Source organism: Elaeis guineensis, chromosome 2 (genome assembly GCF_000442705.2).
Source record: "Elaeis guineensis isolate ETL-2024a chromosome 2, EG11, whole genome shotgun sequence".
NCBI classification, from domain to species: Eukaryota; Viridiplantae; Streptophyta; class Magnoliopsida; order Arecales; family Arecaceae; genus Elaeis; species Elaeis guineensis.
Genome location: NC_025994.2, coordinates 85726087 through 85738290, shown reverse-complemented (window position 1 = coordinate 85738290; position 12204 = coordinate 85726087). Strand labels below are relative to the sequence as shown.

Here is a 12204-nt window from a genome sequence, read left to right as displayed (position 1 = left end):
CTATGGAGCAATTGGACTTACATGAAGATGCACAATATTAAAACTTTATAGGATAATTAAACTTACGAAGTAATTGAACTTACAGGAAGAAGAAGGCATCTATACTATTTAGAATCTCTCTCGCTATTCACAAGCAGCATCCTTATTTTTCAATCCCAACTTTAAGTATTTTCAATGTGAGGACCTCACAAGCTTTCGGATGAGTTGGGAACCAAATCTATAAATATGTCTTTTTATAACGTATCTTATTTATCAGAGACAGTATCTAAATGATGTTATGAACAAAGGTTGTATAAAGTTTAATTTTATCATAATAACCATCAAATATATCTCTATTATTTTATCGAAGAATTTTTTAATTCAAATTAATCTATAATATATAAAATAAATTTTAACGTATGTTATTCGGTATGCATGTGCAAAGGCGCAGCTGATGCCTCAGCCACCTGACTTGTAGAATACGCGTTAATAATACGTACTTTAAAGAAATTCTCGCTTATCATTAAAGGACCCGTCTCCTTGACCTGACTTAATGGGGTAGCAGCAGTCAAAATAAAAGACCACCTGTTAGAGTATGGATAACATCATCCCCTGTAAATAATTCTATTATAGAGCAATCCAAGCTCAACGGTTGTTTCGGACCGACTCCCTTTCCTCTCCCTCACCATAATTTCTCTCGACTAGGCTTCACCATGAGTTCTTACGATCACCACCAGGCTCCGCCTACATGTATGTGCTTATTAGTTTTGTTTCTGGTGAACTATGTGCTCATTAGTTTAAAATACTAATTTCTGATTCAGTTTTTCTCCCTTTGTATTCATGGTCTGACTCCATATATATATATATATATATATATATATATATAAGCAGCATACCCACCGCCAGGACAGGCCTGTCCTCCGCCGGCGGAAGGCTACCCGGCGAGCTATGCAGCGCCTCCTCCGGCGGGTTATCCTGTGAAGGATGGGGCAGCGTACCGCCCGCGAGTTCCAGTGGAGACCAAGAGCCGAGGCCTTGGCTTCTGGAAAGGCCTTGGCTCGTTCTTGAAAGGATGGTAATTACCAATTAAGCTACCTCTGCACCACCCCCACCCTTAATTTTCTTTCTTGATGATGCAAGTTGACCGCATGGTGACCTCTCTTTGAATCGTTTAGGTTGCTAATTAATGGATGTTTACACCTGTGTTGCAGCTGTTCCCCCTTGTGCGGCTGCTCTCTGAACGCGTGCTGCTGCGGCTGCTTCTCTGCGGAGGTGGGCTGCGGCTGCTGCTGAAACTGGACGGAATTCTACAAACGCTTTCTGCTTTTTTTTTTTTTTTTTTTTTAAGATAGGAGGTCTTATATGTTTGATGTATGCAATGAATTTGCAACAAACATTTCCAAATGGTAGGAAAAAATGAATTTTTTCCGATAAATATTTTTTTTTATTGCAAATGCATTGTTATATATAATATTTTCCAACAGATTAGTGGTAGTCGTTGGGAAAAGATTTTTTTTTTTCCCAATAAACTGTTGGCAAAGATTGGGAGAATTGAGCTTTAGTTCATTGGCGCCAAAGTAATGTGCGAAGAGGAAAATTTTATGCCGCAGTGAAGAATCTTCCCCCAAATCCATTAAGCCCAAATCCCTCATAGTTTTTGATGAGCCAGAATCGTAACCGACACCCAAATCTCAATTAAGAATTTTCTCCAAGCTCTTTGCATCTTTTCTCATTCCTTTTCTTCTCCTTCCTTTTTCTTCTTTGTTTCCTCTTCTTCTTCTTTCTTTCTTCTCCCTTCTCTCCATGTCTGGCTCCAGATTCCTCCCATTCAAGTGTCCCTTTTCCAATCGACAGCTGGAGCAATCAAGCTTTCTCATGCTTACTCCAAGACAATTAACCAAGGAACGAGGTATGTTTTCTTCTCAACCATGATTTGGTTAGATTTTCTTCTTTTTCTATTTTTTAAGTATATTCTTTTTCTCAACCGGAGTTGGATTAGGTATTCTTTTCTTATTTTGTTTGCTTTTTGGAATTGCAACGATTATTTTAATCATACTTTGGTATTATCATAAATCATCGGATTTAATTTTTTGGCAATTTTTTTTTAACTTTTCGATTTAATTTTGGTCTATGGAGGGGTCATGAAGGGAGAATTGCCCAATGGTGAGTTTTTATAGATTCAAAGTGCTTTCGAACAAGATTTTGTAATTGGATGGGGCTTTTGGGTGGTGAAGAGTTGTTTAATGGGATGAAGATTGATTCTTATAGGAGTTCAACGTATTGGTTTCTTTACCATCATTACTCTTCCTCCTCTTTAAATTCTATCAGGGTCTGCTTTTGCTCTCACCTGAAATTTGTATTATATGTAAATTGATGTGTTTAACAGAACGATGAAGAAGCCATCACTGCATTTATTATTCACACAAATTTTCTTATGGAATATATTTGATTTTGTGATACATCTCATTTTGAAAACAATTATTGTTTTCTCCTATTAGTTGTCTAAAAGTCTGTTGCACCCTATTTCTTTCCATTTTTGCAAACCAAAAGGCATCCACGTTTTCCATACCTATCAAAAATTGATATTGGCAAGTCAATCTAAAGTTTCATCAGCAATCTTCCGCAATAAAAATCTAATTATAAAATTCAAGAGATGGTACCTGCAGAGCTATCGAGTTCATTACCTAATTATCTAAAAAAAATTATTTACTAAAATAATATATTTTTTAACTTATTAACAAAAGTAATGCAAATCTATAAAACGTCATTTGAAATAGCATTTTATAGCCTCCACGTCACCACCCTCTCTGCTCCACACAGACGATCAAAAAAAAAAAATTAAAGTTATCACTTGAAATGATATTTTTGAAATCGCCATTTCAAATGGCATTTTTGAAAACGCCATTTGAAATGGCGTTTTCAAAAACATCATTTCAAATGGCGACTTTAATTTTTTACTTTCAAAAAAAAATAAAATAAAATAAAAATTATAATTTTAAACTTATAAAAAGAATAATTTTGATTCATACAAAAATCATCATTTCAAATTACTTTCTCTATTTCAAATTAATTTTTTAAAAAATATCATAAAAAAGGTCAAAAAAATAAAAAAATAGAAATTTTAATTTTAATTTTAAAAAAAATAAAAATTTTAATTTTAATTCAAATAAAAATCACCATTTCAAATTAGTATCCCTATTTCAAATTAATTTTTTTAAAAAAATATCCAAAAAAAAGAAATACGTCAAAAAAATAAAAAAAATAAAAACACCATAAAAAAACAAAAAATCAAAAAAATAAGAAAAAAAATAAAAATTTTAATTTTGATTCAAATAAAAATCATCATGTCAAATTACTTTCCCCATTTCAAATTAATTTTTTTAAAAAATATCACAAAAAAATATGTTTAAAAAATAAAAAATAGAAATTATAATTTTAAATTTTAAAAAAATAAAAATTTTAATTTTAATTCAAATAAAAATCACCATTTCAAATTAGTATCCCCATTTCAAATTAATTTTAAAAAAAATCCAAAAAAAGAAAAAAAATTAAAAATTAAAAAGAAAATTAAAAAAGAAAAAATTTAAAAAATGGAAAAAAATTTATAGTTTTAAATTTATAAAAAAATAAAAATTTTAATTTTGATTCAAATAAAAATCATCATTTCAAATTACTTTCTCCATTTCAAATTATTTTTTTAAAAAAATATCACAAAAAAATTAAGTCTAAAAAATAAAAAAATAGAAATTATAATTTTAAATTTTAAGAAAATAAAAATTTTAATTATAATTCAAATAACAATCACCATTTCAAATTAGTATCCCCATTTCAAATTAATTTTTTTAAAAAAAAATCCAAAAAATGAAAAAAATATGTCAAAAAAATAAAAAAATAAAAAACAACATAAAAAAGGAAAAAATCAAAAAAAATGAGAAAAAAATAAAAATTATAATTTTAAATTTATAAAAAAATAAAAATTTTAATTTTGATTCAAATAAAAATCATCATTTCAAATTACTTTCCCCATTTCAAATTATTTTTTTAAAAAATATCATAAAAAAGATCTAAAAAATAAAAAACAAAAATTATAATTTTAAATTTTAAGAAAATAAAAATTTTAATTTTAATTCAATTAAAAATCACCATTTCAAATTAGTATCCCCATTTCAAATTAATTTCTTTAAAAAAATATCCAAAAAAAGAAAAAGAAATACGTCAAAAAAATAAAAAAAATAAAAAACACCATAAAAAAGAGAAAAAATTGAAAAAATAAAAACTATAATTCTAAATTTAAAAAAAAATAAAAATTTTAATTTTAATTAAATAAAAATTACCATTTCAAATTAGTATCCCTATTTCAAATTAATTTTAAAAAAAAATATCTCAAATAAAAAATACCTTAAAAAATAAAAAGAATAAAAAACAACATAAAAAAAGGAAAAAATTGGAAAAAATAAGAATTATATTTCTAAATTTTGAAAAAAATAAAAATTTTAATTGAAATAAAAAATACTATTTCAAATTACTTTCTCCATTTCAAATTAATTTTTTAAAAAAATATCCCAAAAAAAGAGAAAAAATATCAAAAAAATAAAAAAAATATCATAAAAATAGAAAAAAAATTAAAATTAAAATTTTAAATTATAAAAAAATAAAAATTTTTATTTGAATTCAAAAAAATCACTGTTTCAAATTACTTTCTCCATTTTAAATTAATTTTGTTAATAAAATATCTCCAAAAAGAGAAAAAGTATCTTAAAAAATAAAAAAAATAAAAAAGCCATAAAAATAGAAAAAAAATTAATTCTGAGCCACATGAGACTCTGTGTATCCATATCCACAAAGCATAATATCCAATCACTTGAAATGAGGTTTTCAAAAATGGGCTTAAATATAAAAAAATAAAAAATATAAATTTTAAATTTTAAAAATAGAAAAAAATAAATATTATAATTTTAAATTTTAAAAAATAAAAATTTTTAATTTTATTAAAAAAATTTAATTAAAAAAATAAGAAATAAAATAAAATTTTAATTTTAATTCAAATAAATTTTAAAAAAAGAGAAAAAAATAGAAAACCAATCCGTATCATCTTCGTTCCGACTTATAGCAGCCCAAACTGCATTACACCGAGTGGTTGGTAAAAGCACCATAATGTACCGAAGCCTTACCGACCTATACTAGCCCATACCGCACCGTACGTAGCTATTCGTGCCCATACCAGATCGAGATGTACCAGTACGGTCCGATTCATCTCATTTATCGAAAAATCGATTTGAACTTTGCTGGTTCCCCACCGACTTGTCTAATTTAGCTTATTTTTAGATATTTTAAGAAATGTAATTAAATTATCCGATATATTATTATTATTTACGTTATAATTTTTATAGCCTTTTTAGCATAACTTTTTCTCCCCTAATGTTCTGAGACACATGAGACTATGTGTATCCATGTCCACAAAGCATAATATCTGATCATTTAAAATTAAATAATATAAAATAAAATTAATAATTAATAATTAATAATATAAAATAGAATAAAAATATCAAGTGTATAAAAAATAGTTCAATAAAAGTTTTAAAAATATTAAGTATAAATCTAAAAAATACTAAATCCCACAAGGACGTCGTGGTGCCCGTGATCGTTTGGACCTTCTCAGGAAGGTCCTTAATGACTGCTCCTGCTCCTGTATCTGCTATGATGGCTCCTCTCCTATATCAGTGAAGGTCTGCTGGTCATGCTGCTCAGGAATAACTAATATTGTCGGATCATCTACAGACTGAGCGACCCCCTCAACCCTCTCATCTGGATACACGGATGGGCCTGAAAAGAAAGTGTCATACTCATGTGGCCAACTAGTACCCGATGATGTCATCTGGGGGATATAGGAAGAAGAAGGTGCTGCCATCTGTGGATCAAAAAGTGATGGCATCTGTGCAGCGTGTAGTGATAACATCTACGAAATATGCGGTGATGGTATATGTGGAACATATGGTGACGGCGTATATCTCATATCTGACGCATCAGGTACTCCATACCAAGATGTACAGCTATATGGATCAATACCAATTGCCACCAATGTTTTCGAACTTGTTCTCTCTATCTCACACAGTATCTGAATCCATTCGTCCTCATCAGTCGTAGATAAAGCACGACGAGCATCCAACATAAGATCCGACATAGAATCAGTCTACATAATAAAAATAAAATTAGCAATATACTATAAAATATAAAATAAAAATATAACACAAACAACATAAATTATTTTTCAATCTTAATTATTAGAAGTAAAGATATTGATATAAAATATAATTTTTATGGTCTTACCAAAAGACGCACAGCAGAACTCTCGCCCTCGTATCTTGAAACTACGTACCGAGACTGTCCAATGACTCGCACTGTAATACTAAAAAATCAAGCCATGTAGTCCTTGGTATATGAATGGCCTCTCAAAATGAGATCACCATGAACAATGTGATCTCAACATGCATCCCAAATATTGATATACTCTGCATGTTTGATACGTCAGTCAATACGAGCTCTCCCTCATCGATCAATACGATGAAGTTCTGGCTGGTATCAAACTGCTCTGGGATGCCTGAAATCTGACCAAACTACCGTAGGACACAATCGAGAAGATACCACTCTACCACATCAAAACAAATAAGTGGCACCCTAGCAGTCCATATGTCATGTCCAACTGTATATATCTGCGGCAATATAACCAATATCTCATGTGTGTATATGGCTCCCACAAAAATTGATAGAGTTAAAATAAATAAAATTAGTAAGCTAAAATTTTAATAGATTATGAATACTGTAAAATGATATTTGTAAATAAATAAAATTTATCCACCTATGTGTATCAATTAATGTATCCACTGGCACCTATAAACCCGTGCCACTCTCGTCGATCCATGATGAACGTTGAATGCAACATTCTATCTGCTTGATAGTCTACTCATGTTAAATAAATTTTTTTAGATTTAAAATAGTACTAAATTTCAAGTAAACGAAGTAATATTTTTATACCTATATCCCAATGGTCCGTCTAGTCTGAATGAAATATCAGGATCATGCTGCTCTGATGACATCTCGAGCAACTATCATCGTAATGGACTAATAGTCGGCATCCTCTCCCATACCTTAATCTGTAAATTTCAAAAAAAATCATACCTGATATATCAAATCAAAACTACAATATTAAAGTTTAAAAATATTAAAAATATAAATTTTTGATTCACATATCTGTAGTAATACAAGATAACCATCAATCTCGCTCTGGTCAGCATAAGAACCCCGGCACATAGCCCTGTACAGGTAAGTTAATACTGCACTGCCCCAACTGAGCCTACGAACAAACTCTAAATCCTCCAATAATGGCAAAAATATCAACTTCATCTTGTTCGATGAAGTATCAGATAATAGAACACCACCAAGCAACCGCAGCACCTGACCCCTGACATACTGCTGCACCATCTCCTCTGATGCATCATCCCTAATGTGAAAATATCGATAACGATCATCCAAACACTCTATCATGAATCACGAATGATCGAAAAACTGGATGTCGGGCTCAAATCCTAACAATCGTAAGCATAAAGCCTGCCACTCCAGAATGGTAAGCGTGGGATCAACTTCGATAACTGGATCGTCATAACCGATAGTCCGATAAAAATGCTGACATCCTGTAACGTGATGGTCACCTCACCGAATAGAAGATGAAACGTGTGTCTCTGGATGCCATCTCTCAAGCAAAACAGTAATAAGACCAACGTCCATCTATATGCGACCAATCCGATACACTCCAGAGAATCCAAGATATCGCAAATAATCCACCACTCTAAGTGGGATATGCTCTGTCCTCCAGAAGTCAGCATCGGATCGTCGTAGTCAAGGTGTCTGGACTCCTGCAATAAGATAGAATAATTAGATGATGTATATGATTTTAAAAAAATATTAATAATAATAGTAGGATTGGAATGCTTATGCCGTCATCTAAAATAATCTGTGATCGATGGTGCTCTTACAATATAAGAATACTCATGTCTCGAGGGCCTGGATACCACAGATCGTAAGTCATAGCACGCTAATGAATCTAAAATAATGATATTATCCTAAGTATATTAGAGCATGAAAAATATGATAGCCATTCATTTTATGAGAAATATATTTTAAATACAATATTGTCATATAATATAACTTAAATACACAATACAGTTCATCTTTGGATATAAAGCAACATTAAAATTACAATCCCACATAAATACATAAAATATCCCATATAAATACATAAAATAATATTGAAAATACATCTTTGGAGTCTTTAATTTCTTTCACTATTTGAAGTTGAAGTGTGTTGAAGTATCCTAGGACAACGACGACGATCATGACCCTATTCCTTACAAATACCACAGTGATTCTTACTTCTTGTTTGCCTATCATCCATTTCATTTTGCAGTCTTGTGACTTTGATCTGCCTTTCTGCTTGGGTCTCAAACGATGATGATCAGAAATATATTTGAACATACGTGTATGCATCCAATAATCTTCATGTGGTAATGGATTAAACTCGCCACTCCAAGCATTCATATATGCTATAATTGTATATGCATCATCCACAAACCTACTAAAATGTACAGCAATTTTTTGGCGCACAGCTAAAATATGTGAACATAGATATTTGTACATGCTCTACTTTTTACAAGAATATTTTTTTTTAGTTAAAGTAATAGTATAAAAAATTTTTTCACCTCGTAACCTTGTGCTTACTCTCCTCGTAAGCACTTCATATATGCCTCTTTGAAGGTTGAATGCTGTTACTCGATGCTGGTTAGCTTTAACTTATCTTCAGCAATCTTAATTGCAACATGAGGAGTAAAAAGATTATTTGGATTCTTCTGTAATATTTCAAGGCTTGGGCATGCCTCGTATTCAAGTATTTCACAAGACGATAAAATATCATTTGAATACAAGGTATAATTGACACATTTCTAGCTCCTCGTAAAATACTATTAAAAATCTCTGACAAATTTGTAGTTAAGACACCATAGCATAGGCCGTCATCATGTGCCAACATCCAGTTCTCCTTTTCTAACTCAGACAACCAGCTCCAAGCCTCTTCATTCACTGTTCTAATCCTATCCATGATAAAGTTGAACTTGTAAACTTGATGAGTGCTTCCTGCTTGTCATACTGCTCTTTTTAGCTGTATATTTTTAAAATGAGTGTTGAAATTACTGCAGATATGTCTTAAGCAGTATCGATGATAGCACGTGGCGGACTCTATCTAATAGAATCATCTGCGATGGCATTTAATATACTTGGATGTCTGTCAGAAATTAAGCATATTCTATTTATATCTTTGACGATATGTGTTCTGAGCTAGAAAAAAAACTAACTTCAACTTGCAGTCGTCTCCTCATCCACAATTGCATATGCTAATGAAAATATCCCATTCTGTGTATCAATTCTTGTTGCAATTAACATCTTACCTTTAAACCTTCCATACAAGTGCGTGCCATCAATGCTGATTATAGGATGGCAATGCCTAAAACCTTGGATGGATGGTTTGAAAGCTCAAAAAATATAATTGAAAATCCAATCATTGAAATTCGTAGTTTGAAAAAAATTCTATAAAACAACTGTACCAAAATTTGCATGTTGAAGTGCAGCCATATAATAGGATAATTTAGCATAAGACGACTCCCATTCTCCATAAATATCAACCAATGCCTTCTGCTTTCCGCACCATGTTTTTCTGTATGACACTGTATATTGAAATTGATCATTAACGGTTGCCACAATAGCTTCAACTCTAACACTAGAATCTTTCTCAACAATATGTCGGATTAGTGTGCCAATCATCCTTCCACTGACATGTTTGTGGTCTTGTCTTAATCCCGTAAACAAACAAGTGTGAGGACTCTCATATCTTGTGATTTAAAAATATCCATATTTTTTCAATAATACAGCACGAACCTCCATTTACAATTTGAACATTATTTGATGATGCACATCGTACAGACCATAACTTTGAATGCGATTGAACTACATTGTATGTCCAATGCTTCATAATGTGATAAAGATCAACAGCTCTCCTTACATAATCTTTACTCTCAAATATTAGACCTTTAGAAAATTCAATCATCGAGGAGTCTCAAAACTGATAGTCAGAGTTCAATCTTCGACCAGCACTAACACAACCACCATCATTTAAATTTATATCGTTAAAAAATTATGGAGGTTCGTGCAAATGAGGTTGAGGTTCTCCCACATTAATATTAGGCTGAACATCTTCATCATCATTCTCATCTTCACCATCATCATCTTAACTACTACTGTCCTCATCCATCCAATAGTCTTCATCTCCACTTTCATCTGACTCAAAGCCTAGATTATCAGAATTTATTCCACCGCCTATCCAGTCGTCGTTCCCTATATGAGTATCATCTCCCGCACTTACCACTACTTCTACTAAAGGAGAAGTCACCATAGCAAAAGATACAAGAGAAGTCACCATAGGACTTTGAATAATTTGACAACTAGGACCGGCAATAGTAGAATATTGTTCTACAAATATGGCCTCAACACTGTCGGTTTGCACCATAGGAGTTATGAAAAGCGAGGAAGGCCCAACAGTGTTGTCCGCTTGGGTTAAAAACCGACTATAGTATCCAAAGCTCGGTACATCTTCCTTTTCAATATATAATTCTAAAAATCGATATTCTAATATTTCAAAGGAAAGGTCAGCATTTCTTCGACATCTTCATCGTCATCAATTGAAACTAAAATATACTTGCTCTGCATTAACTGTCCTGACAGATTAGGAGATCTCCATTTTAATTTAATTTTATATTTCTCTTTGTCTACAGGAATACTGCTGTATAAATGGTCCAATAATTTTTGACGTGATAGAGATGAAGATACTTTAATCATCCAATTTACAAGGTGACTGTACTGCATACCAGTTTCGTCGTTCTGTATCATGCCATCATAATACAATGTATACGAACCCGAATACTGACCATTTTCTCAGAGAAATCTATGACAAAATCAAAATCAAAAAATTTAGTATTAGTAATTATTTTATCATTTCAAAAGATTTACATGATAAATACATCATATCATCAACAAATAGGTACAGATAGGTCCTATCCCATTCGAAAATTATATTAATTCTATAGGTTAATTACATTAATCAAACGATACGCAATAGGGATCGAAAGAAATTTCGACAGTATTTCTTCTTAGTTCTCCCCACACGGTAGAAAATATGTAAGGAGAACTAAAGAAAAATACTGTCCGAAATTTCTCTCGAACCCTCTGCATACCGTTCGAATAATATAATTATCTATAAAATTAAATACAATCCCCAAACTATCCAAACTGGACAATCAATTGATCAATATATATAATTTACGATGTCCGTACAAAAATATATAATCAAATATATATTTTATATGGATACCATAGAATATCCTACATTGGTCAACCGTCGGTCGTCGCTACAGGGCCGTTGCCAACCAGCCGCCGCAGGACTGCACCGGCCCAAGGAAAGGGGGGATGGGGGGGCGCGGCGACCGCGGCACCGCCAACGGGCCAAGGACGTGGGGGCGCAAGGCCGTGCGGGGCCACCGCCAGAGGGCCATCGTCGGTCGGTCGCAATAGGGCCATGCGGGGCCGCTGTAGGGCCGCACGGGGCCGTCGGTCAGCCGTCGCAGGGCCGCGCAGGGCGACCGATTGACCGTCGCAGGGCCATGCGGGGCCATCGCTGGGGCCCACCGTCGGGGGGCCTCCATAGGGTCGCTGTCGGTCAGCTGCAGCAAGGCCACATGGGGTCGCCGTCAGGCCGTGCGTGGCTGCCATAGGACCGCACGGAGCCGCCGCTGGGGGCCATCGCTCGAGGGTGCCGAGGGGCCACCACAGGGAAGCCATAGGACCGTGCGGGGCCGCCACTGGGGGCAGCTGCTCGGGGGCCACCGCAGGGCCACCGTCGGTCGGCCGCAGCCTGGGGGCCGCCGCCAGCAGGCCACCGTCTACCGACGAGGGGGGAGGGCCAATGAGGGGGGCGGGTGGGGAGGGGGCAGCCGCCGCCTGCCCGCCGCCGGGCAAAGGATGTGGAGGGGGGTGGCATGTAGCGCCGCCGCCGGGGGGCAGCCGCCGACACGCCGTCGCCCAACCGCCGCAGGGTCGCCGCCAGCTGAGCAAGGGGGAAGGGTGCGG

General features: G+C 33.8%; 1 long non-coding RNA gene across 1 annotated transcript; it reads left to right on the top strand.

Moving 5' to 3' along the window:
• Window positions 1-582: 582 nt before the first annotated feature.
• Window positions 583-1455, top strand: LOC114912868 (uncharacterized). Its single transcript, XR_003798828.2, has 3 exons — window positions 583-729; window positions 871-1054; window positions 1191-1455. It is a non-coding gene; the product is annotated as an uncharacterized lncRNA (long non-coding RNA).
• Window positions 1456-12204: the final 10749 nt, after the last annotated feature.